The 25,575-nt window shown below is 42.9% G+C and overlaps 1 pseudogene; it reads left to right on the top strand.

Annotated features, from left to right (window-relative positions):
* Positions 1–962: 962 nt before the first annotated feature.
* Positions 963–24,731, top strand: LOC143641006 (E3 ubiquitin-protein ligase RNF213-like; annotated as a pseudogene).
* The last annotated feature ends 844 nt before the right edge of the window (positions 24,732–25,575 follow it).

Genomic DNA, 25,575 nt, shown 5'->3' with positions numbered 1-25,575 from the left:
AAAATGTATGTGTCCTGCATTTTTTTAAAATGTTTGCTTCTATGGTTTTTGTAAGTTGCATGAGTTTAAAACAAAAATCAAAGGTTGCCTTGCAGAATCATTTACTCCCGCACTTGTGCATGACCTTTGCCACCTGGAGAAACAGCACAGGAAACACAGAACAGGAATGTTCACCAGGGGCCCAGGTGTTTATGGAGTCTCTCAGCACTTCTGGTTTCCCTCCTCTGAGCCCCTGGGATGTCTGGACGTGGGGAACAGCACAGGGTCTCCCTGCATGACAAGTCTTTGGGACTTTGCAGGGTTCTTTCTTGTATCACCAGGCTGTCAGTTAGTAAATGTAATACCCGTTCACACCAGGTGGAAAAAATTCCATACACAGTGCACACTCTTCTTCTAGCACCCTCCCTCCCTCTCTCCTATATCTCTCTGATTTTTTTCTTAAGTTATGTTTAAATTATTAGAAAGAGTCACTCTTTGCTATTTTTTCGAAGAAGGGAATGTATTTGAAAATATTTTAACTTGGTTTTTATAGAGTGTCAACTGCTAAGTTAAGTCAAAATGACTGTGTTCCCTTATTATCACAGTCACAGCTTTAAGGCTCATTGTAATGGTAGCCTGGAGAAGATCAAGTAAATGCCTTACTTGTGCTCATTTATTTTATATTAAATAATTAATTTATTTGCAGTACTGGGGATTGAACCAGAGGCTCTCACCACTGAACACACTCCAGCCCTTTTTGTTTCTTATTTTGAGATAAGGTCTTTCTAATTTGCTGAGGCTAAACTTGAATTGGGCCATTCTCCTGCCTCAGCCTCCTGAGGAGCTGTGAGTACAGGTATACTTGTACATCTCAAAAAGGAGAAGGGACTGGTAATTGATAATTGGTATTGTTTTCTCATTTAACAATGACTTCAATGATCTCTCTGGACTCCTGGTGGTGGTAATATTCTTCAGAAGACCTCATGAGAATCCTCTTGACTGTGGGCTTGAAGTTCCATGAAGCTGTCTGCAGGATCACCAAACACCTGAGGTTTTATGAGATCCCTGCCTCATCTTCTGAGTTCATTTGCAGAATCGTTGGACTTAGACCTCCAGCGGTGAGTGGGATTTATGGACCAAATGTTATACCCAGGAGAGGTCTGAGATTCCACGCAGCCTGATTTGGAAGGGAACTTGAGGTATTTGGGGAAGCCTGGATGAGACAGAGTGGTCAAGTCAGCTGTCATGTATTTATTTGGCACCTCCTAGATGCTGGGTTCTGTTTTGTGCAGACTACACACTTCACTCTTAGCCTCATGAAAAACATGACCCATTCCTTGTCCTTAATTCTATTGTTCACAGAAAACTAGGGCCTGTTTCCCCCTAAAAAAGCACATATCTATGCCTCATCTTCCCCACCAGAACCTTTCTCTTCATGTCGCAACACAACATGGCAGCGGAGCCCGAATCCTGCTGCACTGCTCAGGTCCCTGTGCCCCTCAGCCTGCAGTCATCCTCACCCTCGTGCCCCAGAGGGAACCTGACTTGATTTCTGCCTCTGAAGATGCATTCCCCTTGGCCTTCACACTCATTTCTCTCAGCTGTGTCTAGGGCAGCATTCCTGCTGCTGAGTGGAGAGCTCCATGTTGTTCTGGAGCTTCTCCACTGTGGGTACTGAGTTTCTGCTCTGGGTGATGCAGAGTGACATCTTGGGGTGACTCTCTTTTTAAAATTTTTCCACTTCAGAACTGTGACATAGGAATAGAGATGGTTAAGTCTATGTTTTCACCTTATTCCTTTCAGCCTTTATTATTTAAAATACCACCCATAAACTCTATTTTTTTATGCCAGGGTTGAACCCTAGTTTGCTTAACCATTGGCCACATTCCCAGCCATTTTTTTTTTTATTTGATTTAGAGACAAGGTATTACTGAGTTGCTTAGAGCCATACTAAGTTTCTGAGGCTGGCTTTGAACTTAGGATCCTCCTGCCTTGGACTTCTGAGCGACTGGGGTTATAGGCACTAAGAATGATTGTTGATAAGGTGTCTGCTTTCTCCAGGTGGTACTATTTTATCCATCCCAGGTTGGTGCCAGTTTCCAATAGATGGTGCTTTGGAAGTTTGTCAATTATTTAGGATTTACTTTTCTGCAGAAGGAAATGTCCTCATTTGTTGTTTTGGGTCCCAGATCTGTGGTCTCAAATTCTCTCCTTGGGCTATAAAAACAAAATTTGCAGTACTAAAATTGACCAAAACAGAAATATGCTAGGGAATGTGGGAGCCTCTTGTCAGGTCAGGTGGTCATCTGGGCGGCTGCCATGAGAATCAGAGCACAGTTCAGGGCCCTGCTGCTTATTCAGCCTCAGGGTTGTTCCTGCAGTTCATTTATTGACCACCTCTGTACAGCCCTGGATGACACCAGGATGGGTCAGTATGGGACTAGGGCCACTTTTGGAGTTGGTGGAATGCCTGAGGCCTAGCACAAGGGAAATGCATGCCCTGCTGAGGCATCCAGATTGTCCTGAAAGGTGCTGTGCTGTTCAATGAAATTGTGCAAGGGCCTTTGTTTCAGTTTCTCTTGAGACCCCTCAGTGCTCTACTGCCCTGCTCTCCCCTGTGCCCTGTGTTCTAGTTACCCTGCCTGGAGCCTTGTTGTTGGTATGTCTCCCCAGCTCCTTGTGTTTCTCCATCTTGACGCTTACTGTGGCTGATGACCATGCTCTTCCTGCTGTCTGAATGGGTCTTCCACTCTGGTTGGTTCCTTACTGCAGGAATGGCATCTGCTTGGTCACCTCATCAGTTTGCCCATATGGAGGCCCCAGGGTGGTTCTGTGAGCCTCAAGGGGGGCAGGAATTGACAGACCCAGGTTTTGTGGGTTCTGTAAAAGCACAAGTTGTGCAGCCCTCAGGGGCTCAGGAGAGGCCTCTCTAAAGAGAGGCCTGAACTGGTGTTACATGTGGTCCCTGGCAGATACCTCTGGAGTACAAAGAGGGGCTGAGGGAGGGTCAGAGGCCTTGAGCCCCCAAAGGGGGTGGTTCGTTTGTGTGGTGGTGGAGGAGAGGAGTAGAGAACGTGGCTGTCTGCACAGAGTTGCCAAGGGAAGAGGACTGGCTGGCCTTCAGGCCACATCCCTGAGGAAGAGGTGCCAGAAGTTTGCATGGCACCCTGGCTCAGGGTTCTCTGGAAGGTCTCTGCTTATGGGTCCATTCTTCTCAACTGTACTTGACTGTTGATCTGTTTTCCATCTCCAGGACTGGGCATGGCAGATCTCTGTCAGCTGGAGGTCTAGTCTTTGAGCTCTAGGGAGTTCTCATGAATTGGTTTATTGTGGTTTCCTTCTTGCTGGGTTCACATCAGCAGATGCTAGGCCTCCTGAAATGGTTGTCTGATTCTCATAACATTTCTCCTGTTTAGGCTATGCTTTCTGAGCCTTCTCCTCAAATTTCTTGTGCAGCCTGGGCATTGAACTCTTCATATCAGCTCTCACATATATTTAATTTGAAGGCACTCCTTTTTTCTTTTTTTTTTCTTTTCCTTCTCCTTCTCCTTTTTTGTAACAGGTATTGATACCAAAACCCTCTGAACTCTGAACTCAAGTGCACTGAAACACCGAGCCACATCCCCAGCCCTATTTTATATTTTATTTATTTAGAAATAAAGAAATAAAAAAATAAAAGTAATAAAATATTTCTTTTTTATTGGTTCTTTTTAGTTATACATAGAAATAGAATATGCTGGCATAATTATAAAATCATGGAAAATAATTTGTTCTAATTCAGTCCCCAGTATTTTTCTTTACCTTAATTTCCTTCCACTTCCTGTTCCTTTCCCTCTACTGATCATTTTGCTATTTACTTAAGAGTCTTTTAAAATTAGTATCGTGTGGATATACAGGATGATGAGATTCAGTGTGTACATTCATGGTATATTCACACAGGTATATAGGAAAGTTAAGTTGCATTCATTACACTGACTTTTCCTATCCCTTTCCTCCCCCCCCTTATATTCATTCACTTTCATCTACTCTTCTGATCTTACTTTGATTATTTTTAATGTCCCCCTTATTTTGAATTAGTATCCACATGTCAGACATAATATTCAACCTTTAACTTTTGGGCTATGGCTTATTTAACTTATGATAATCTCCATTTCCATCCATTAACCAAAAAAAAAACATAAAATAATTTTTCATAATAATAAAGTAATTGTAACAGTCCATTCTGTACAATTACCACATTTTCTTTATTCCTTTGTCCAAGGGCACTGAGGTTGGCTCCATTGCTTATCTATTGTGAATTGAGCTGCTATAAACATTGATGTGGTTGAATCACTGTAGTATGCTGAATTTTTTGAGATTGCATTTTGTTGGTTCTTTTTAGTTACAAATGGCAGTAGAATTCACTTTGATGTAATTGTATAAGCATGGATTATATCTTTTTTTGGTGGACTGAGTAATTTCTTTTTTATTATTATATTTATTTTTTATTTATTCTACTTAGTTGTACATGATAGCAGAATTTATTTCAATTTATCATACACAACTGGAACACAACATTTCAATTCTCTGGTTGTACATTGTGTAGAGACGCTTCATTTGTGCAATCATATATGTACCTAGGGTAATGATGTCCATCTCATTCCACCATCTTTTCTACCCTCATAACCCCTACCCAACCTCCCCTTTGCCCAATCCAAAGATCTTTCATTCTTCCCATCCTCCCCCCATCATAGATCAGAATCCCCTAAAGGGAGAAAACATTCCACCTTTAGTTTTTTGGGATTGGCTTACTTTGCTTAGCATTATATTCTTAAACTCCATCCATTTACCTACAAATGTTACAATTTTACTCTCTTTTAATGCTGAGTAATATTTCATTGTGTGTGTGTGTATGTGTGTGTTTGTATGCATGTGTTTGTGTATACATGTATACCACAGCTTCTTTATTCACTCATCTTTTGATGGACCTCTAGGTTGGTTCCACAGTTAAGCTATTGTGACTTCAGCTGCTGTAAACATCTGTGTGGCTACGTCACTATACTATGCTGATTCTAAGTCCTTTGGTATAGATTGAGGAATAGACTAGCTGGGTCAAATGGTGGTTACATTCCAAATTTTCAAAGAAATCTCCTTACTGCTTTCCAAAGTTGACACACCAATTTGCAGTCCCACCAGCAATGTATGAGTGTACCTTTTTCCCCACCTCCTCACCAATACTCATTATTGCTTGTATTCTTGATAACTGTCATTCTGATTGGGGTAAGATGAAATCTTAGAGTAGTTTTGATTTGCATTTTTCTAATTACTAAAGATGTTGAACAGTATATATATATTTGTTGATTTATTGTATATCTTCTTCTGAGAAGTGTCTGTTCAGTTCCTTATCCCATTTATTGACTGGGTTGTTTAGTTTTTTTTTCTTTTTTTGGTATTGAGGTTTTTTAATTCTTTCTATATCCTGAAAATTAGCACTTTATCTGACATGTGTGGGAAAATTTTGCTCCCATACCTCACTGATTGTTTCTTTTGCTGAGAACAAGATTTTGAGTTTGAATCCATTTCATTCATTGATTCTTGATTTCATTTCTCATACCTTAAGGGTCTTGCTAAGAAATTCAGGGCCTAATCTGACATGATGAAGATTTGGACCTAATTTTTATTCTGTTAGGTACAGTGTCTCTGGTATAATTTCTAGGTCCTTTATCCACTATGAGTTGAGTTTTGTGCATGGTAAGAAATAGAAGTTTAATTTCATTTGCTACAGAGGATTTCCAGCATTCCCAGCACCATTTGTTGAAGAGGCTATCCTTTCTCCAGTGTATGTGTTTGGCACCTTTGTCTAGTATGAAAAACCTGTATTTGTATGGGTTGGTCTCTGTATCTTCTATTCTGTACCTTTGGTGTACATATCTATTTTGGTGCCAATACTAAACTGTTTTGTTATTATTGTTCTGCAGTATAGTTTAAGGTCTGGTATAGTGATGCCCCCTGTTTCACTTTTCTTGCTAAGGATTGCTTTGGCTATTCTGGGTCTCTTATTTTTTCAAATGAATTTTATGATTATTTTTTTAGTTCTATGAAGAATTTTATTGGGATTTTAATAGAAAGTTCATTAAAACTGTGTAACAATTTGAGTAGTATGCCCTTTTGATTATATTAACTCTGCCTATCCAAGAGCATCGGAGACCTATCCATATTCTAAGGTCTTTTACAATTTCCTTCTTTATTGTTCTGTAGTTTTCAGGTCTTTCACCTCTTTTGTTAGGTCAATTCCCAAGTATTTTATATTTTTGAGGCTATTTTGAATGGGGTAGTTTTTCTAATTTCTTTTTAAGTGGATTAATCACTTATGTATAGAAATGCATTTGATTTATGGGTATTGATTTTATATTCTGAAACTTTGCTGAATTAATTTATTAGCTCTAGAAGTTTTCTGGTGGAATTTTTGGATCTTCTATATATAGAATCATGTTGTCAGCAAATAGTGATAGTTTACGTTCTTCTTTTCTTGTGCATACCCCTTTAATTTCCTGTTTTTCTGATTGTTCTGGCTAGAATTTTGAGGACTATGTTGAATAGATGTGGTAAAAGAGGGCATCCCTGTCCTGTTCCAGTTTTTAGAGGTAATGCTTTGAATTTTTTTTTTTCATTTAAAATGATGCTGGCCTTGAGATTAACATACATAGCTTTTACAATGTTGAGGTCTGATCCTAATATTCCCAGTTTTTCTAGTGTTTTGAACATGAAGGTGTGCTCTATTTTGTCAAATGATTTTTCTGCATCTATTCAGATGATCATATGATTCTTGTCTTTAAGTCTATTGATGTGATGTATTACATTTACTGATTCCATAATGTTGAAACAACCTTAAATCCCTGGGGTGAACCCCATTTGATCGTGGTGTACTCTTTTTAATATGTTTTTGTATGTGATTGGCCAGGATTTTATTGAGAATTTTTGTGTCTGTTCATTAGAGATATTGGTCTGAAGTTTTCTTTCCTTAATGTGTCTTTGTCTGGTTTTGGTATTAGGGTGATGATAGCCTCCTAGAATGAGTTTGTAAGGGATTCCTCCATTTCTGAATAATTTGAAGAGTACTAGTATTAGTTCTTCTTAGAAAGTATTGTAGAACTCAACTGAAAATTCATCTGGTCCTGGGATTTTCTTTGTTGGTAGGCTGTTGATGATGTCTTCTATTTCCTTGATTGAAATTGATTTAAATTGTGTAACTCCTCCTGATTCAGATAGGATAGATCATATGTTTCTAGAAGTTTGTTGATGTCATCGAGATCTTCTATTTTATTGGAGTATAAATTTCAAAACAGTTTCTAATAATCTTCTGTATTTTAGTAATATCCATCATGATATTTCCTTTTTCATCATGAATTTTAGTAATTTGAATTTTCTCACTCCTTCTTTTTGTTAGCCTGGCTAACAAAAAAACAACATTTTATTTTGTCAACTTTCTGAATTGTCTCTTTTGTTTTAATTTTATTGTTTTCTGATCTGATTTTAATTATTTCATGTCTTCTACTACTTTTGGTGTTGATTTGTTCTTCTTTTTAATGGCTTGTGATGTAATGTGAGGTCATATATTTGACTTTTTATTCTTTTAACGAATGAGCTTACTGCAATCAACTTTCCTCTTAGCACTGCCTTTATAGTGTCCCAGAGATTTTGATATGATGTGTTGATATTCTCATTTACCTCTAAAAATTCTTTTAAATGCTCCTTGATGTCTTCTGCTACTCATTTCTCTTTTAATATCATATTATTTAGTCTCCAGGTATTGGAGAAGCTTTTATTTTTTATTTTATCATTGATTTCTACTTTCATTTCCTTATGCTATGATAGAATACAGGGTAGTATCTCTATTTTTTGAATTTGCTGATAGTTGCTTTGTGGCCTAATATATGGTCTATTTTAGAGAAGGATCCATGTATTCCTGAGAAGAAGATGTATTTACTCGATGATAGGTGAAATACTTGATATATGTCTGTTACGTATAAATCATTAATTATATTAATGAGTTCTGTAGTTTCTTTGTTTAGTTTTTGTTGGTGAGACAGGTGTGCTAAAGTCATGCAGTATGATTGTGTTGTGATCAATTTCTTCTTGAAATTGAGAAGGGTTTTTTTGATATACATAGAACCTCCAATGTTTGGGGCATACATATTTTATGATTGTTATGTTTTGTTGATGTATGGTTCCCTTAAGTTGTATCAAATGTCCTTCTTTACCTCTTCTTACTAACTTTGGTTTGATGTCCATTTTATCCATTAGTAGATGGAAACTCCTGCTTGTTTACATGGCCTATGTGAGTGGTATGTTTGTTCCTCCATCCTTTCACTTTCACCTTCACTATGTGAATGTCTTTTGCTATGAGATGAGTCTCTTGAAAGCAGCATATTTTGGGATTTTTTTAAAATCCAATCTGTAAATCTATATCTTTTGAATAATGAGTTTAGACCATTCACACTCAGGATTATTATTGAGACATTGTTTGTATTCCCAGTCATTTTGGTTTATTTTTGGTTTTTAACTTGACTTGGTTTCTCCTTTGAGTGGATTTTCCTTTAGTGTAGTTCCTCCTTTTACTGATTTTCATTGTTATTTTTATTTCCTCCTCATGTAACATTTTGTCAAGAATATTCTGTGGTGCAGATTTTTTTCATTGTAAATTCTTTTAATTTTTATCATGGAAGATTTTTATTCTGTCATCAAATCTGAGGCTTAATTTTGATGGGTACAAGATTCTTGGTTGGCATCCATTTTCTTTCAGAGCTTGATATATGTTGTTCCAGGATCTCTTAGCTTTGAAGGTCTCAGCTGAGAAATCTACTAAGATCCAAATTGGTCTATCCCTATATGTAATCTGAAAATTTAATCTTGTGGTTTTAAAAATTCTATCCTTTTTCTATATGCTAGGCATTTTCATTATAATGTGCTTTGCTGTGGATTTGTTGTAATTTTGTATATTTGCTTTTCTAAAAGCCTTTTGTTTTTAATTTTCCAATTCATTCTTCATGCTTGGGAGATTTCCTATTATTACTTCATTGAAGAGATTGTGCATTCATTTGGTTTGTATCTCAGTGTGTTCCCCTATTCCAGTAATTCTTATATTTGGTCTTTTCATGTTTTCCCATAATTCGTGAAGGTTCTGTTTATAGTTTCTCACCCTCTTCACTCTGTGGTCAACTTTATTTTCAAGATTATATATTTTGTCTTTATTGCCTAAGGTTCTGTTTTCCAAGTATCTAGTCTACTGTTGGTGATTTCTATTAATTTTTGTATTTGGTTTATTGTTTCCTTCATTTTAAGGATTTCTATTTTTTTTTTTTTTTTCACAGTCTCTATGTTTTTCTTGAAGTAACCTTTTGTTACCTGTATTTCCTCTCATATCTCTTTGGTGGAACAGTCAATTGTTGCCTGTATTTGCTCTTTTAATTTATTCTTTGTTCTGCAGATCATTTTAATTATGTACGTTTGGAATGGAATGTCAATGGAATCTATTATTGTATCAGCTTGGTGTGTTTCAAGCACTTTCCTCCCTTGTTTCTTCATGTCATCCATGTGTCTTCCTCTCTGGCAGTGTGGATTTGAGGTATTATAGTTTCCAACTTATAATCATGTAGTGACCCTGCATATTACCAATACCTTGCCTGTAGGAACCTGGAAGATGGTCTTGTTGGTCCTGCCTGTTGTCACTAAATGGAAGCCAGGGGAAAGCCACCCCATGCATCAGTAGATGGGGCCATAGCATGGTCACTCTCTTCCTACCGTGGAGTGGGCTGGAATCGCTGTTGTCTGCTCCACCTCCTTCTGTGTGGCAGGAAGGCTGAAGTCACTGTCATCTGCTCCTTGTATTTTATTTAGAGACAGAGTCTCACTGAGTTGCTTAGCATCTCGCTTTTGTTGAAGCTGAGTTTATACTTGTGATTCTCCTGCCTCAGCCTCTCAAGCTACTGGAATTACAGGCATATGCCACCACACCAGCACCTTTTTTCTATTTTTTTTAGTTGTAAATGAACACAATACCTTTATTTATTTATCTTTATGTATTTCTGAGCTTCAAATCAAGTGCCTCACTTGCTAGATGAGCTTTCTACCACTGAGCCACAACTGCATCCCCTCCCTTTTTGCTTTAAAGATCCATTTATATACTATGTTGTTGTCATGGATCATGTGTGAAGTATCTTATATTTTGAGGATTATTGGTATTTTTAAAGATTTTTCTTTTCCTTGCATAGTTTTCCACTTCATCCAATTTGGTTCTTTCCATTGGCTTTTCCTCCTTTCTTTTCTTTACTGCACACTGAGGATGAAATCTAGGCTTTTCCTTTTTTATGATGCACTGAGCATCAAACCCCATGACTCAAACATGGTAGGCAAACATTCTACCACTGAGCTACATAAGCCCTATTTTGGGTTTTTGGTATGTTCCCCATGATAAAGCTTTTTCTATTCTGGTTGGAGATTTTTGTTTGTGTCTATAAAAACAGTCACCACAAATGGATTGATAGGCTAAGGGCTTCTGGTCCCTGGCCCCTGAGGCTCTGTGGCTACCCTTGAATTGATCTGGCTCTCGAGGGCTTCTCTTTAAGGCTGGTCACTTTTGCAGCCCCCTGCCTGCTGCCAGGTTTCTGGATCTAAGAGGGTGAGTAGGAGAGTGAGCTCCTCTACTCCAGTTTCCTGCCCTGGTGGCTGTGTGGTCCTCTTCATCCTTAAATTGAATACACCCTGTCCTTTGTAACTACCCAAGACAGGTATATGTCTGGAAGTGGCCTCCAGGCCTGAGAGCCCTTCAGGTGGTCCTTCCTGTCCCTTGAAAGGCAGAGGGCAGCCTCCATGGTGGAGTGAACTCTCACCAACTGCTTCTTTAACAGACTTTGAACATACTTCCTGTTCACTTTCTGCCTCCCTCAATCTAGGGTGACCTTAGAAACTAGTGTCCTTTATTACCAGGTGCTTGTGCTTGGCCTGGCTGAGCTTATGTGTACTGTGGCCTCAGGGTCTGTGTTTTTAGGCCCCTGGAGTATCACTTGCCACTGGCGTGGTCATCTTTCTACTTCCCAGTGTGTGTTCCTATTGGGCTCCTTTTCTACTCTTCTCATTCCTGCTGGTTATGATCTTTTAAAAAGCAATTTCTAATCTGTCACTGGAGTTGGGTTTGGGAGGAAAGGAGATGGATATGTGTTTCCAACTGTCCTTTTCACAAAAGAGCTTACAGTCTGTTATTTATCATGAAAACTGATGAATGAGCCCACAGCAGGGTAGAGGGGAGAAGGAATGAATTCTTCCTGTGACAAAAATCCCAGCAATGGTGTTCACTTAGTTTTCTTAAGGCAGTGATTAGAAGTACTTATAAAGTAAAATAAGAAGCTATCATGACTAGCAGTTTAAGTTTCATGCTTCCTTGTGGTTTCCAAAGTGGATTTTGGAGAGATTAAAGCAAGACACCAAGAAGACCTGAATTGCAAAAGACTGAATGAAACCATGAGTGTGAGCCAGCTGGAGTCCTCGTCCTGTAAACAGATGACACATTACAACCTAGGCCCTGAGGTCCAGGAAATGGCTGAAAGGATAGACTCACTGACAGACAGCCACATCTTCCAGATCTTCTGGGAAGAAGCTGCAGAGTCATTGAATGATCCCAAAAGGGAATGTGAAAGGTGACCTCTTGCACTTACAGAGGCCTATGAGTACTTATACTCACCTTGTTATCAAAGGTTCATGAAACTATATCAGGATCTGAAGTTAAGAGATGTCACCTTGGCAGAAATTGATGTCATCTTCAAAGACTTTGTAAATAAATACAATGACCTGACTTTGGATCGCCAGATCATGTGTGAAGTACACCCTCAGGCCCCGAGGGGCTAGATATCAGAGCATGTTGAGCAGATCAAGGAGTACCATAGCATTCACCAGGCAATCAGCTCCGCCAAGGTTATCTGCAAGGTCAAAAAGAATTTTGGTTTGACTGGTGACTTCAGTGTTCTTTACACTTTAATAAGATTTTTTAGTTATTTGCTGGGGACTCCTCTGAGGTGGGGGCCAACCTCAGACTCCTTGGAAGCCCCAGGGATTCTGGGATCGGCAGTGTGGCAACCCCTTGAAAGGCTCTGTTTGGGCTGCACTGAGGCTAGAACATTCCATGGCCTGCATTTTTACCTTTGTTTGAGATAGTGTGACTGTTCCTTAACTAGTGAGTTTTCTTGGGTCGATATGAGAACCAAAAATTCAGGAGAGAGAAACCATCCTCTTTCCAGAGGAATCTTATTTCACTAGGTCATAAAAGCACAGAAGAAAATATTTTGTAAATTGTCCAGGTACCTTTCCTAGTTCCAACAGGAAGTACCAAATGGTACATTGTTCCCTTCATAGGTCAGGCCTGAGTTTCTCCCTCCTGTTTCTTAGCCTCACATTTTTAAGGTGTGTGTGGCCTATGTTTAGTAGAGACAGGCACGATAGTGCTTAAAATTTAGCAGAGTGTGGAATAGTCCATACCTAATCTTGAAACTTTCAGCAAGTCTGTAACTCTCATAAACAGAGAAACCCGAATCTGGAAGGGCTGCTGTGCAGAACAGGTTTCAAAGTCCTTGAAGGCTTCATCATGGCACTTAGGTACTGTGGACAGTAGCTTCCGTAGCATAGCAAAGAGGGCCATGGAGGTCATACTATTTTTGGTGCAAGAGTGTGTCACACTCTTGCTGTAGCATCTTCTTGTCCAGGCTTGTGGGAAGGCAGGCATGGGTGATCTCTACAATAGCCCTCAGCAGAGCTTCATCTTGCAGACTGATGACTTTGAGGCCACCTGCCATTAGAGACTGGATCAGATCAGCTTGCAGCTCATCTAGGCCAAGAAGCTGCTACAAGACATCGGTGAGCCCCACTGCCAGTGTCTGGAGAAGCTGGCCCTGCAGAAGGAGCTGGTCAGCTGACTGCATGAGATTCTGGGAGGTACAGGGGTAGCTAATCTTCAGGTGTTTGCCAAGTTTTGTTCCTGAACTTGAGGACATCCCCCCTCAATCACATGTGTGTGTTAGTTGGAGTGCAGTGTCTGCTTCCAGTAGTTTGCATCAGGACAGCTTTTCAGAGTTCTGATTAAAACTCTTTTCTTTGCTGCTCTCTCCATCTTTGGATGCTGGCATCATTTTCTTCAGTATCTTGACTCCTTTTCTGCCTTCCAATTCATTCTGCTAGAGGACAAGGCAAGCTCTTGCACACAGGGGAATGTTGCTGCAGCAAGCTTGCAGAATCAATGCATTTCTCTCCCAGTCCAGGGCTGGACAGCCTATGTGGTTGTGTAGATTAGATAGAGGGTGGTGGATGGGAGGTAAGAAAGGCCAAACAGATGGAGCAGGAGCAGCACTGATGCACCACAGAGGCCTGGCAGGATACCTCCTGCTAGCACTGAGGCTCTGCTGGCTCCAGCTCTCATCCAGATCAGTGCTGCTTGTACTCCTGAGTCTGCTTTGATGTATAATCTTTGGTAATTAACTCAGAAGAATTATCTCAATTTCTAAAAAATAACAAATTATACATATATTATTTACCAAGTGAACCTGTTTTTGTTTAAGTGATGATGTTTGTGAATTAAAGGAAATAAGGTGCACACAAGCCTAGTACAGTGCCTGGGAATTATTTGGTAGAGGTTAGATGTTGATCAGTGGTGTCATCATATCCTGCAAAACACAAGGTATCCTGGAGTCCTAACTGAAGGAAGGAAGTGGGAGTAGGCCCTAGATGTTTACTTAGTGTCTATTGATGGCCTCGCCTCACTAAGGATCATGCCCCAGGTATGAGTTGTGCAACATCCTGGAGTGGTCCTCTGCAAGTCCCCTTTCTGTCCCAGGCATCATTGAGCTCCAGGTGTTTGTGGACCTTGCCTTCATCTTGGCTGAAGAAAATGACATTGATGTGGACTGGGTGGTCTCCTTTCATGATGCTGTGCAGGGCTATGCGTTCCTGCTGTATAAGCTGGACAAGAAGGCAAGCTTCGGCGAGTTCATGAAACTGCTGAAAGAACTCTGGAAGGCTCTGCAAAATGATCCTCACCTTCCCAGTAAGCTGGTGAGTCTTGTTCCTTGTTCCAAGACATGGTGATCTTGCAACCCTGGGGAACTTCTGTGCTTTGAGGCCACACAGGCAGCAATTTAAACTGATGTTGAAAACCAGCTTTTCTTCATGAATGGAAATGCTTTCTTTGTCTTGGGTTGGAAGAGAGTTATGGAACTGCATATCAAGAGCAGTCTCCACCCTACAATACAAGTGTGAAAACAGCACAATAGGAAGTTTAAAAGAGGGTTACAGTGGTTCTCTGAATGGTAGTAATTGTCTTTTATTTTATTACTTTTGGGTATTTTTAACAATTGATATTGACTAATTTTTTATCAGAAAAATATGAACATTTAAGTAAATTGTCTATACCAGAGTCTGAGTTAACCTTCACTACGTAACTCACCCAATGAGCAAAGATGCCCAGAGACCCGCACTGGCCTTGAGACAGCTGGTCCTGCATGTGGTTGAAGGGTAGGGAGATGGACAGAGAGAGCAGTTTGCAGTTTGCCTGCTAGAAGCTCATATTCTCTTAAAATTTTTCTAAGTTTTTTTGGTCATACTCAGGGACCATGGCAGGACATTAAGAACTTAGGGATCCTGTTCAGTCAGGCATTTCTCCTCAGAGGGTCTTTGTTCTGGGAACCCAGGAGGATGGTGGCCTGCCACCAGAGGGCACAGCCTGTAGTCATCTAACCAATCATCCATAAGTACAGGCCATGTGCACTCCAGGGTCAGCTAGGAACCTGGCACCATTGCAGCCACAATGAGTGGTCAGTGTCCTGGGGTACCAGAAAGGGGTACCTGAGGCAACCTCAGGAAATGGGCAAGAAGTTATGCCTAGAGCCCTGGAAGAGGGTGGCTGGAGTTTGCCCAGCAAGAGCAGAGGCATGAGGAGGACAGGAAGGAAGACAGTCATTCAAACTTTGGTCCATGTTCTCTGCGTTTGTCCCAACAGTGAGATTCTGCCAGAAACTTGGATTGGCTGAAGACAGTGAAGGAAAGCCATGGGTCCATCAAGCTCTCTTCCCTGTCCCTGGCCACAGCAATCAACAGAAGAGGCATCAATGAGATCAGGGCATCCACAGGCAACCAGAAGGTGAGCCCTCCCAGATTCTAGGTATGGTGTTGGTGGCGTGCACTGGCCTGTTGCAGAGTCTGGGTTTCAGCCACCAGAAAATTGCTTCTAAACATGTTCTGCATCCTAGATCTCCCCATATGCCATCCTGCACCTGATCCTCCCTGGGGGTCACAGTGGCCTGGAGCCAGATCACTCCTATACATTGGAAGACCTGAAGGATTTTTTAAATAAGCTGATGCTGATGTCTGGCAAGAAAGACCACAAGAGAATGGAAGTGAAGAGGTTTTCTGAGGTGAGCAGGTGCCCCTGTTTCCTCAGGCTGGGCATGCTCACTGCCCCACTGCCTGCAAAAGGAAACAGGCAGGGGTTGGCCTCTGGTGGACAGGGTGGCTCCAGAGAGTGTGGCTCATGGGTCTGCAGGGTGCACCTTGCCTGGAGCCACATCTGAGGTGGGACAGACCCTGGAGGCATCAGCTCCTCCTTAACAGCATCAGAAAGATCTCACTACTGTTGATCAATCCACTGCATTTAACAGGAGGTGATCAGGTAGATACCCCTTAAGAAGAAGTATGAATGGCTTCATTTACTCTGTAAATTTGTAAAATCAAACATCTCAAGATTCTAATGGGCACTTTTCATCAAAACTAAAGTAACCAAGCCAGGTGTGATGGCACATTCCTGTAACTCCAGCAACTCAGGAGGTTGACACAGGAGGATTGCAAGTTAAAGGCCAGCCTCAGCAACTTAGTGAGATCTTGTCTCAAAATAAAAAGGGCTGGAAACATAGCTCAGTGGTAGACTACCCTGGATTCAATCTCCAGTACTAAAAAAACTGAAGTAAATGTTGACACAGGTTATTGATTTATATAATAGTCTCTATCTCATGTAAAGGTTCTTTTCTTACAGTTTATTTGCACTTTACAATTGACATTTTTTTCCCCAGTGCTGGATAGAAAGCCAGGGCCTAGCACATACTAAGCAAGTGCTCTACCACTGAGCATAGCCCAGCCCACAGTCTACATTCTTATCTGCTACCTGATCTCTTCCTGAAGGTGGCTGCCCTCTCCCTAGGCTCATCATGTGCCGGGGTCCAGCCCCAGCGGGGTCCAGGGAGTCCTGAAGGAGGAGTGGCGTCGGCGAAGTGATGAGACAGGAGTCTTTCCGTTTGAGCAATCTCCAGAGAGAGAGCTAAAGCAGCTTTCTCTGGGTCCCCTTTTTATTACAATTTTTCTCATCATTATAGATTCACAATACGTCATTGATTATATAATTTAAAACTTTGCCAAGACATGACATTTCCTTAACCATGATTGAGAGCACACCGATCTACATTCTTCCAGGATATGACCCCCAGCCATACAATCATCAAAGTACAAAATCATCAATAAAACATGTCACCAATTTACATCCTTCAGATTTTCCCAAGATTTACTATTTTTCCCAAGATATGTTATTTCCTTATTAACTAATGCCAAACTACGTAACCAGACTCTAAGTCTTTTAGCCAATCATTAACCTAAAGTACACTTGTACTTTATTTCTAATTCAAAATTCCCATCTAAAAAAGTCCCTTTAAATCTTATATTTAAAATATCTTAAAGTTTATGAATCATCCTTAAAACATATCAGAAATCTATACAACTAAAGACTTAAGAATTTCTAAACTTAAGAATCTAAATAAAATAATATTTCTAACATTATTCTAAAACTGTGTCTTATAAACCTATTTTAATTGATTCCTAAATTTATTCTTATAAAACTGGTTGAGCTGCTTTCTCGAAGAGTTTCTTTGTTTTTCAGTGAAGGTACACTAGTTCTCAAAGAATTTGTTTCTCAGTCAAGGTGCACTAGTTCTCAAAGAATTTGTTTTTCAGAGGATGATTGTTGTCCATTATTAGGTTTGTCCACAATGTACTAAGATAGAAGAATAGCCTTTTACTTTGTCCTTGATATGCTGAGGGGTGGGTAGAACGGCCTCCAAGGCATGAACTACCTGTTCTGTTCTAGCCATCTGAAATTTAATTTGTTTGGCATTTAACATACTCATGCCTCCTCTGAGAAACATAAGCATGAAAATGCAAAGTCCCAATTACATAAAAAAGGGTCTCATGGTTTCGGTTACCCACCAACCAGCGTGGCTTTGCCAGCATTCATCCTCACTGTGACCCTGTCAAGACAGTGGGAGAGCGGCTTTGCCAACACTTTTTCTCACTGTGACCCTGTCAAGACAGTGAGTGGGGGATCGCCTCCACCAATCATGTTTCCCAGTGACCCTATGGGAGGAGTGAACCCAAGCCGCTTGAAGTAGAACTCCTGTGTGTCTAGATTGGTATGTCCCCCTGCAGTAGCTCACTGTGACATCTGCCTCATGCCTCTGTTTCCCCCAGTTATTCTGCCATGTGCAGTGGCTTGTGGAAGCCTTCCTGAACCTATATTCTGTGAGAAACTTGCTGTTCCAAATCTGGACTGCCGAAGTCTACTGTTGCCCCAGGAATGGCATCTCCATCTGCATGGACTTCCACTTGGAGTTGGTAAGCCAGTTGACAGAGAGTGGGGATGTCACCCAGCTGCTGGAAGCCCTCTGTAGGCAGATGGAGCACTTCCTGGATGACTGGAAGGAGCTGGTGAGCAGGAATTACAGGGAGCAATTCTACCTCAACTTCTACATGGCTGAGCGGCTGGTCCACCTGAGCACGGAGCTCAGGAAGCAGAGTCCCAGCAAAGCTGCCCTCATGATTCTGTCCTTCATCAAAGACAACTGCACCCCAGCTGACATCATAAGGGCCATTGAGGGGTTCAAGGAGGCCACCAGACACTGTGTAAGGACAGTGATGGAAGAATTACCACCATTGCAATCCTCTAAGATCAGTCTGGTGACCAAGCTGAGGGCTATCATGGAACAGTTCCTGGAAAGCATGAGAGTCTTTCTGCCTGGCTACCTGGACCTGGAGGCCCTGGGCTATTGTCTGGCTCACCTGGCCAGGATGGGTGACCCATGGAGCGGTCTCTCCCTGAGGGCCTTCAGGCTGGCCAGCCCAACCTGGTCATGTGTGGCCCCTCTGAGGTGCTGTTGGCTGCCCTGGCCATCTACATGCAGGCCTCAGTCCATTACCTGCCCCACCTTCAATGAGGTACTACTCTGTACCCCAGGGACCATGTTTGAGGAGATGGCCCTGCTCTTGCACCATGGCCTGGCTCCAGTTTCCTGAGGGCAAAAGGTCTGCAGCCTGTTATTCACAGACTAGTTGAGCTACAAGGTGGCCTGCCAGGCAAAGGCCCTATTCCATAGCCTGTGCACACAGTGTCCCTTAGAGGACTACCAGCTGGTGATGGTATGTGACATCACAGGAGTGCTGTTCCCTGCCCTCAGCTTTCAGCCAGCACAAAGTCCACCTCATCCCCCAAGCACCCTTCTGTGCCATCCAGGCCTACTTGGCACATCACTACCATGTCCCAGTACAGACCTTGTTAGTGGCAGCTGTGTTCAGAGACCAGATGTGTGTGGGGATTGTGGCCTTGGAGAGAGAAGGAATAATGAGAGCCCTGGGGTGGGCAGGCAGTTTCTCAGGGCTTCCAAGTGACCCCTGCTTCTGTAGCAGTGGGCACCTCAGATAACACCCCTCTGCAGGTGGGAAAGTGAGTCTCAGGAGGGTCTGACTCCCTGCAATCAGTGCATCCCCTAGATTTTTTCTCCACCCAGGTTGCAATTCCTGGGAGCCCTGCTCCTCTCCTTGTGTGGACTTCTCTACACTTTTTTCCTGCATAACCTCCTTTGACCATTTCCAGGTTGTGTTGAAAAACCAGCCTCTATCTCAGAGCAAAGCCTGTCCAAGGAAGGAACATGACCTTTGTCCTTGGAAAGACCCACAGAGCGCTCCTAGGCACATTCCCACCCTGCTAAGTGGTTTATCTACAAATAACAGGAGAGATCTTCTGTGCCAGGTTTCCCTGACTCAGTCAGGCTGAGACCCATAGTAACCTCCAGGTGGAGACCCATAGTAACCTCCTAGCAGCCACCAATCAGCATGAAACGGAAATACCTGGGGTGCCAGATGACCCTCCCAGTAGTTTATGGTGTTGGGAAACCATGAAATTCAGCATGAACACCCCTCTTGGCTTAAACCAATCAGTTCAAATGAATCCCCCTTTTGTAGTTACCAATCACCCCTACCCAATTTGTTTCCGCCAGTGAATGTGCTAATCATGTTTTAGAGTTGTTATTTGATTTTCCCGTGGTGTGTGATGATTTGCTAAGAGATGCTATGATGTATGTGGGGGTTCCTGCCTTCTCCAAAGAATGTATAAAACTGCTACAAACCCTGGGCTTGGGGCCTTTCAGTGTCACCAGTTGCTGTGTACGTGCAGAGGACCGAGCTAGCTCACAATAAACACCTCTTTGCTGTTTATATCGATCTTGGTCTCTGGTGGTTTTTGGGGGGTCCTGAATTCGAGCATAACAGTGTTGATGTGAGCAGAAGAGGCACAGCTGCTCTGGCTCCAGGAGAAGAGTGCCTTTGTACCTTCCCTTTAGTCACTGTTATGTTTCCTTGGAAAGAGGTGGTGACTTCCATTCTGTTGACTTCAACCTGTGAGCATCACTGTGCCCTTTCCAGACACAACATGATCTCTCCTCCCCCAAGGAACATGCCTATGCTTTTACTTTATTACACTTCCATCACTGTCATCATGGAGAATGTGAGGATGCTGGGTGGGTGACAGCTCGGGACTCTGGCTTCATGGTGGAGTTGTTCTCTAATATGATGTTCTGTTGCATCAGTTTTAAATTTTATACAGAGAAGTAACTTTTAAAAAATTTTTTAACTGGGTATTAACCCCAGAGGTGCCCTACCCCAGCCTTTTTTATTTTATATTTTGAGATATGGTCTCACTAAGTTGTTTGGGGCCTTACTAGGTTACTGAGGCTGGCCTTGAACTTATAATGATCCTATCTTGGCATCCCAAGCTCCTGGGATTATACGCATGTGCCACTGCTCTTGGCAGAGAAGTAACTTCTAATATATCTGAATCTCTTCTTCTTGGATCCAGAGGCTTAGGATCTAATTTCCTTGTTTTAACATTACACGGAAATCTCTCTATGTGAAGAGACTGCATGAAAAACTGAAAAAGAAATTCATCAGTGAAAAGGTGCCTTTAAAGATTGTTCAGTGACTGACTCTCAGGTGGATGAGGGTCAGGTCCTGGGCTCCCTGCTTTCTTTCTGGGATGCTCAGTATTGGAAAACACCCATGATATTCCACTTTGATGTGACTGCTTTGGTAAGTGTCCACATTGCAACTGAATGGCTACATCAGAAGTCTCACATTCCCAGGGCCCCATCTGTTTCTCCTTGTATGAAGAGTCCCTTCCTTCTTCACTTGCCTGTAGTCAGTACCCTTCTCTCAAAGAAGAAGACAGGAGGGTGCTGGGGTTTGGGAAGAATGGTTGGCAATTGTGTATTTTCAAATCCATGCTTCTATGTCTTTAGGAACAGACTGGAACTTGGGTCTTTCTTTTCAAAATCCTCATTTTGCAATACCTAATGGATATAAGTGGGAAAATGTGGCTTCAGAACCCATTCCATTTATATATCATTGAAATTCCAGAAGGAAACTCAGTACTGCCAAAAAGGTCTACAAAGCTGGTATTTACACAAGGCCTTTGATTCTGTGGCCTGTAGCCTGGGTTGACACATCTTGATTGTTTTCCACTTTCACCTTAGGGGAGCTATGAGTACATGTAAGGGAAAATGCATGCTTGGACTTAAATCTTAATGATATCTATAATGATGATACTCTCGTGTTGATTGATAGCATCTTGGATTTTTCTGGATATGTCAGATTGGTCCTATGTCTGGGTTGAATCCCAGGCATTCTGAGTGTGGGAAATTCCTCTGTTGATGGCCACTGTCTCCCTTACTGCTAGTGAAGATGGCATTGAGACTTCATTTATGGAAATCTGTTAGCTGAGACTGCATGAAAACTTGAAAAAAAATAGTTCAACTGTGAAAATGTGCCTTTTGTTGCACATGTGTTCATGCATGGTGGAGAGATGAAGCCACAGGATGGGAAATAGCTTTCTGGTTCATAATGCAGCTGCCATAGTTGAGCTTCTGTAATGCTCTAACATGCAGATGCCAGCCTCTGTGAACAAGAGGCTGCAGAAAGCCACATGTATTCAAGTGACTGTTTTCATTAAATGCTATCCACAGGAGACCACATGGAGGGTTAACACATATGGGCGTCTTTCAGGAAAACAAATTCTAACTTCTATTTATGTCTCTTCTTTGCAGAATCCACATGTCCCTCAGTTCAGTTTTTTTGACATCTTCCCCAGAGTCACCTGCAAACCTCAAAAGAAGTGACAGCTATGGAGCTGAGCCCTGAGAGGAGCTTCATAGAGCCTGGAATAGATGAGAGAGAGTTCTGCAGTGCTACTTCCCAAAGACCTTTCCAATATTTACAAAGATTCCATCAAAACAAAACCTAGACACATTTCAATATCAAGAAGACTCAGTGGAGTGCATCCAGCACCTTCTAATATATTCTGGGGTCATAAACCCCTCCTGGTCTGAGCTCCAGAACTTTGTTTGGTTCCTCAACTCTCAGCTCAAGGACTGTGAGGCCTCTGTGTTCTGCAATGCAGACTTTACTGGAGATATACTACAGGGCTTCAAGAACTTTGTGGTTACCTTTATGATTGTCATGGCAAGAGACTTTGCTACACCAACACTTCATACTTCTGACCAAAGCCAAGGGAAGCACACAGTCACCATGGATGGGGTTGATGAAGAAGAACTTGCCCCATTCACTCTCTGGAGGAGGTGGGAGTCAGAGCCTCACCCATAGGTGTTCTTCAATGGTGACCACGAGACCATGACATTCATAGGTACCATCTCTGGGCCAATGAGAATGGCAACATTGATGCCATCAACCATCTCAATGGGGAGATAATCAGGAAAGATGCCATGACAGAAGAACTGTACAGGGGGTTGTTACTTCAGGGGGTTTCCTTCAATGTTGACTTTGATAACCTACTCAGACATGAGAAACTCTTGAGACTCCTGCCAGCTACTAGGAATTCCTCAGACCCTTATCCCTGATGAAGCATATGATCTTACAATGGACAACATGCTCAAGATTCTGGCCATTTAAATGTGGTTCTGGTGTGGGATCCCAGTTATCATCATGGGAGAAACCGGCTGTGGGAAAACCAGGCTCATTAAACTCCTTAATGATCTGCAGCATGCTGATGCCTGGGCTAAGACCATAAAACCGGTCAAGGTTCATGGAGGAACAACTGCAGCTTTGATTCACTCCAAAGACTTAGAGGCTGAGAAAACTTCCTTATCCAATAAGAACCAACAGCAGTTAGACACCATCTTGTTTTTTGACAAAGCCAACACAACAGAAGCCATAAGCTGTATTAAGGAAGTCTTGTGTGACTAGACTTTGGATGGCCAGTCCCTGGAGGAGGACTCAGGCTTGCACATACATCATAGCTGCCTGCAATTCTTACAGGAAGCACTCCCAGTAGACCATCTGCCATTTGGAGTCAGGTGGTTTGGGATACAGGGTCAGTTCAGAGAAGACAGCAGACAGGCTGTGCTCTATTCCCCTCAGACAGCTGGTGTACCATGTCCACACCCTGCCCCTGAGGCTGATTCCTCTAGTGTGAAATTTCGGGCAGCTAAATAGCACTGCTGAAAAGCTCTACATCCAGCAGATGGTGCAGAGACTGTTGGACTACATCAGGATCAGTGAGGATGAGACTCATGTGATCACAGAAGTGCTCTCTGCCTCTCAGAGGTTCATGAGCAACACTGAAATAAGTGCAGTTCTGTCAGCCTCTGGGATGTGGAGTGCTGTGTGAAGGTGTTCACTTGGTTTCATGGCTGCAGCGAAATGCTATTGGTGAAGCTGAACACCTTTATCTGTGAGATCAGTGTCAGCAAAAATAACTTCAGGAGAGACCCCATCTTCTGTTCTCTGGTGCTGGATGTGGGGGTGTGTTACCATGAATCCATAAAGGAGAAGGAATCCTACTGCAGAGCCATTTGCAGGTATTTTCCACAACCATATGATGACAGAAGGGTCATCCTGGATGAGATCAGGCATGCACAGGATGTTTTCCTGAGTGAGATGCCTCTGAGAAAAACCATAGCCAGGAACCTGGCTCTGAAGGAGAACTTCTTCATGATTATCATCTGCACTGAGCTAAAGATACCCCTCTTCCTGGTGGGAAAGCCTGGCACCTCCAAATCTCTTGCCAAGACCATCATGGCAGATACCATACAGGGCCAGGCCTCACACTCCACTCTATTCCACAGCCTGAAGCAGATCTACCTGGTGTCATTCTAGTGTGCCCTCCACTGCACCCCACAGGGCATCATGAACACCTTCAAGCAGTGTGCTCACTTTCAGCAGGGGAAGGACCTGCAGCAGTATGTGTCTGTGGTGGTGTTGAATGAGGTTGGCTTGGCAGAAGATTCCCCGAAAATGCCCCTGAAGGCTGTGCACCCATTGCTGGAAGATGGGTGAATTGAAGGTGACCCTAACCCCCACCAAAAAGTTGGCTTCATAGGTATTTCCAACTGGGCCCTTGACCCTGCCAAGATGAACCAGGGTAGTTTGTGTCCCACGGCAGCCCCAGTGAGAAGGAGCTCATAGAGAGTGCCAGAAGGATCTGCTCTTCAGACAGTCTGGTGCAGGACAGGGTCCAAGGATACTTTGCTCCTTTTGCCAAAGCCTATGAAACAGTGTGCAGCAGGCATAACAAGGAATTTTTTTAGGCTTCACAACTATTATAGCCTCATCAAGATGGTCTTTTCCACTGCCAGAGCATCTAACAAGAAGCCTTCTCCACAGGATATAGCACAGGCAGTCCTTCAGAACTTCAGGGGCAAAGGTGACATCCCTGCTTTGGACATCTTCATGGCCAATTTACCTGTGGCCGGGTGCGTGGGAGAGGTCAGTCAGCACCCTGGAACTCATCAAGCAGAGTTGGGGAACTGGAAGAAGCTGAATCCCGCTACTTGCTCATACTGACCCAAAACTACATGACCCTGCAGATCCTGCAGCAGTCATTCTTCAGTGAGGACCAGTAGCCTGAGATCATCTTTGGTTCCAGTTTTTCCTGGGATCAGGAGTACACCCAGATCTGAAGAAACATCAACCAGGTGAAGACCTGCATGAAGACAGGAAAGATGCTGGTGCTGCTGAACCTGCAACACCTCTATGAGAGCCTGTACAATGCACTCAACCAGTACTACATCTACCTCGCGGATCAGAAGTATGTGGACCTTGGGCTTGCCACTCATCATGTCAAGTGTCGGGTCCACCCTGACTTCCACCTGCTTGTCATTGAGGAGAAAAATATGGTGTACGATCAGTTCCCCATGCCCCTCATGAACCGGCACTACCTGGGCCTCAGCTCAGTGCTGCAGGGGTGGCAAAAGAACATCATGCAGGAGCTCATGCAGTAGGCAGAGCAGTTTGCTGATGTGAAGGCCCATCAATTCCTTGCTGGGCACAAGTACAGTACTTGTGCCCAGCAAGGAATTGATGGGCCTTCACATCAGCAAACTGCCTCTGCCTACTGCATGAGTCCTGCATGATGTTCTTTTGCCACCCCCTGCAGCACTGAGCCTGAGGCCCAGGTAGTGCCGGGTCAAGAGGGCGGGCATGGGGAACTGGAGATGTACCACCATATTTTTCTCCTCAATGACAAGCAGGTGGAAGTCAGGGTGGACCCGACACTTGACATGATGGTGCAAGCCCAAGGTCCACATACTTCTGATCCGCGAGGTAGATGTAGTACTGGTTGAGTGCATTGTACAGGCATCTCATAGAGGTGACTACCCCCACAGCCTTTCCTTTTTCTCTTTCACCCATGAGCCCTCTATCTCCAGTGCCAGAAGGTCTCAACTCTGTTTAAGGCACTGTTCAGTTTGGGAAACCCGTATGTCCCTCCATGTTAGGCACAATAAGGATAAGTCCATTTTGGCTTCTCTCACATGTTTGTGAGCAGAGCTCTATTCTGAGAGCAGCACAGAGCACAACGTTCAGTTCCCAGAATACTGGGCCCACCTGGGATATAAGTGATTGGCCTGCTTCTCATCCTTGGACAGCCTAAGAGTAAAGGATGAGGATGCCTCCCATTCAGATGCCCTTAGTCTCATAGGTGAAAGCTGTGCAGCCATGTGGGGGAATAAATCATAGTTGGTTCTCCTTAAAAGACATCTCCTGGGCTTGCCATGAGGGCTGGCTGGGTAGATGTCAGAGGCAGAGGCCTCCTTGATGCACAGGTGTTGAGTCTGAATCTGCATCTGTGCAGGAGTCTAGGAAGGGACCGCTGACAGAGCTTGAAATTCAGGCTGTGAGTGCAGGGTTGTGGAGATGGGACAGGTGGAGAGACATGTGGAGGGGTTTGTGGACAGCCTTGAGCTTGATCTTGACTGC

The sequence above is a fragment of the Callospermophilus lateralis genome, unplaced genomic scaffold, assembly GCF_048772815.1.
Source record: "Callospermophilus lateralis isolate mCalLat2 unplaced genomic scaffold, mCalLat2.hap1 Scaffold_82, whole genome shotgun sequence".
NCBI classification, from domain to species: Eukaryota; Metazoa; Chordata; class Mammalia; order Rodentia; family Sciuridae; genus Callospermophilus; species Callospermophilus lateralis.
Note: the sequence above shows the minus strand (reverse complement) of the source record. Positions and strands in the feature narration are given on the sequence as shown.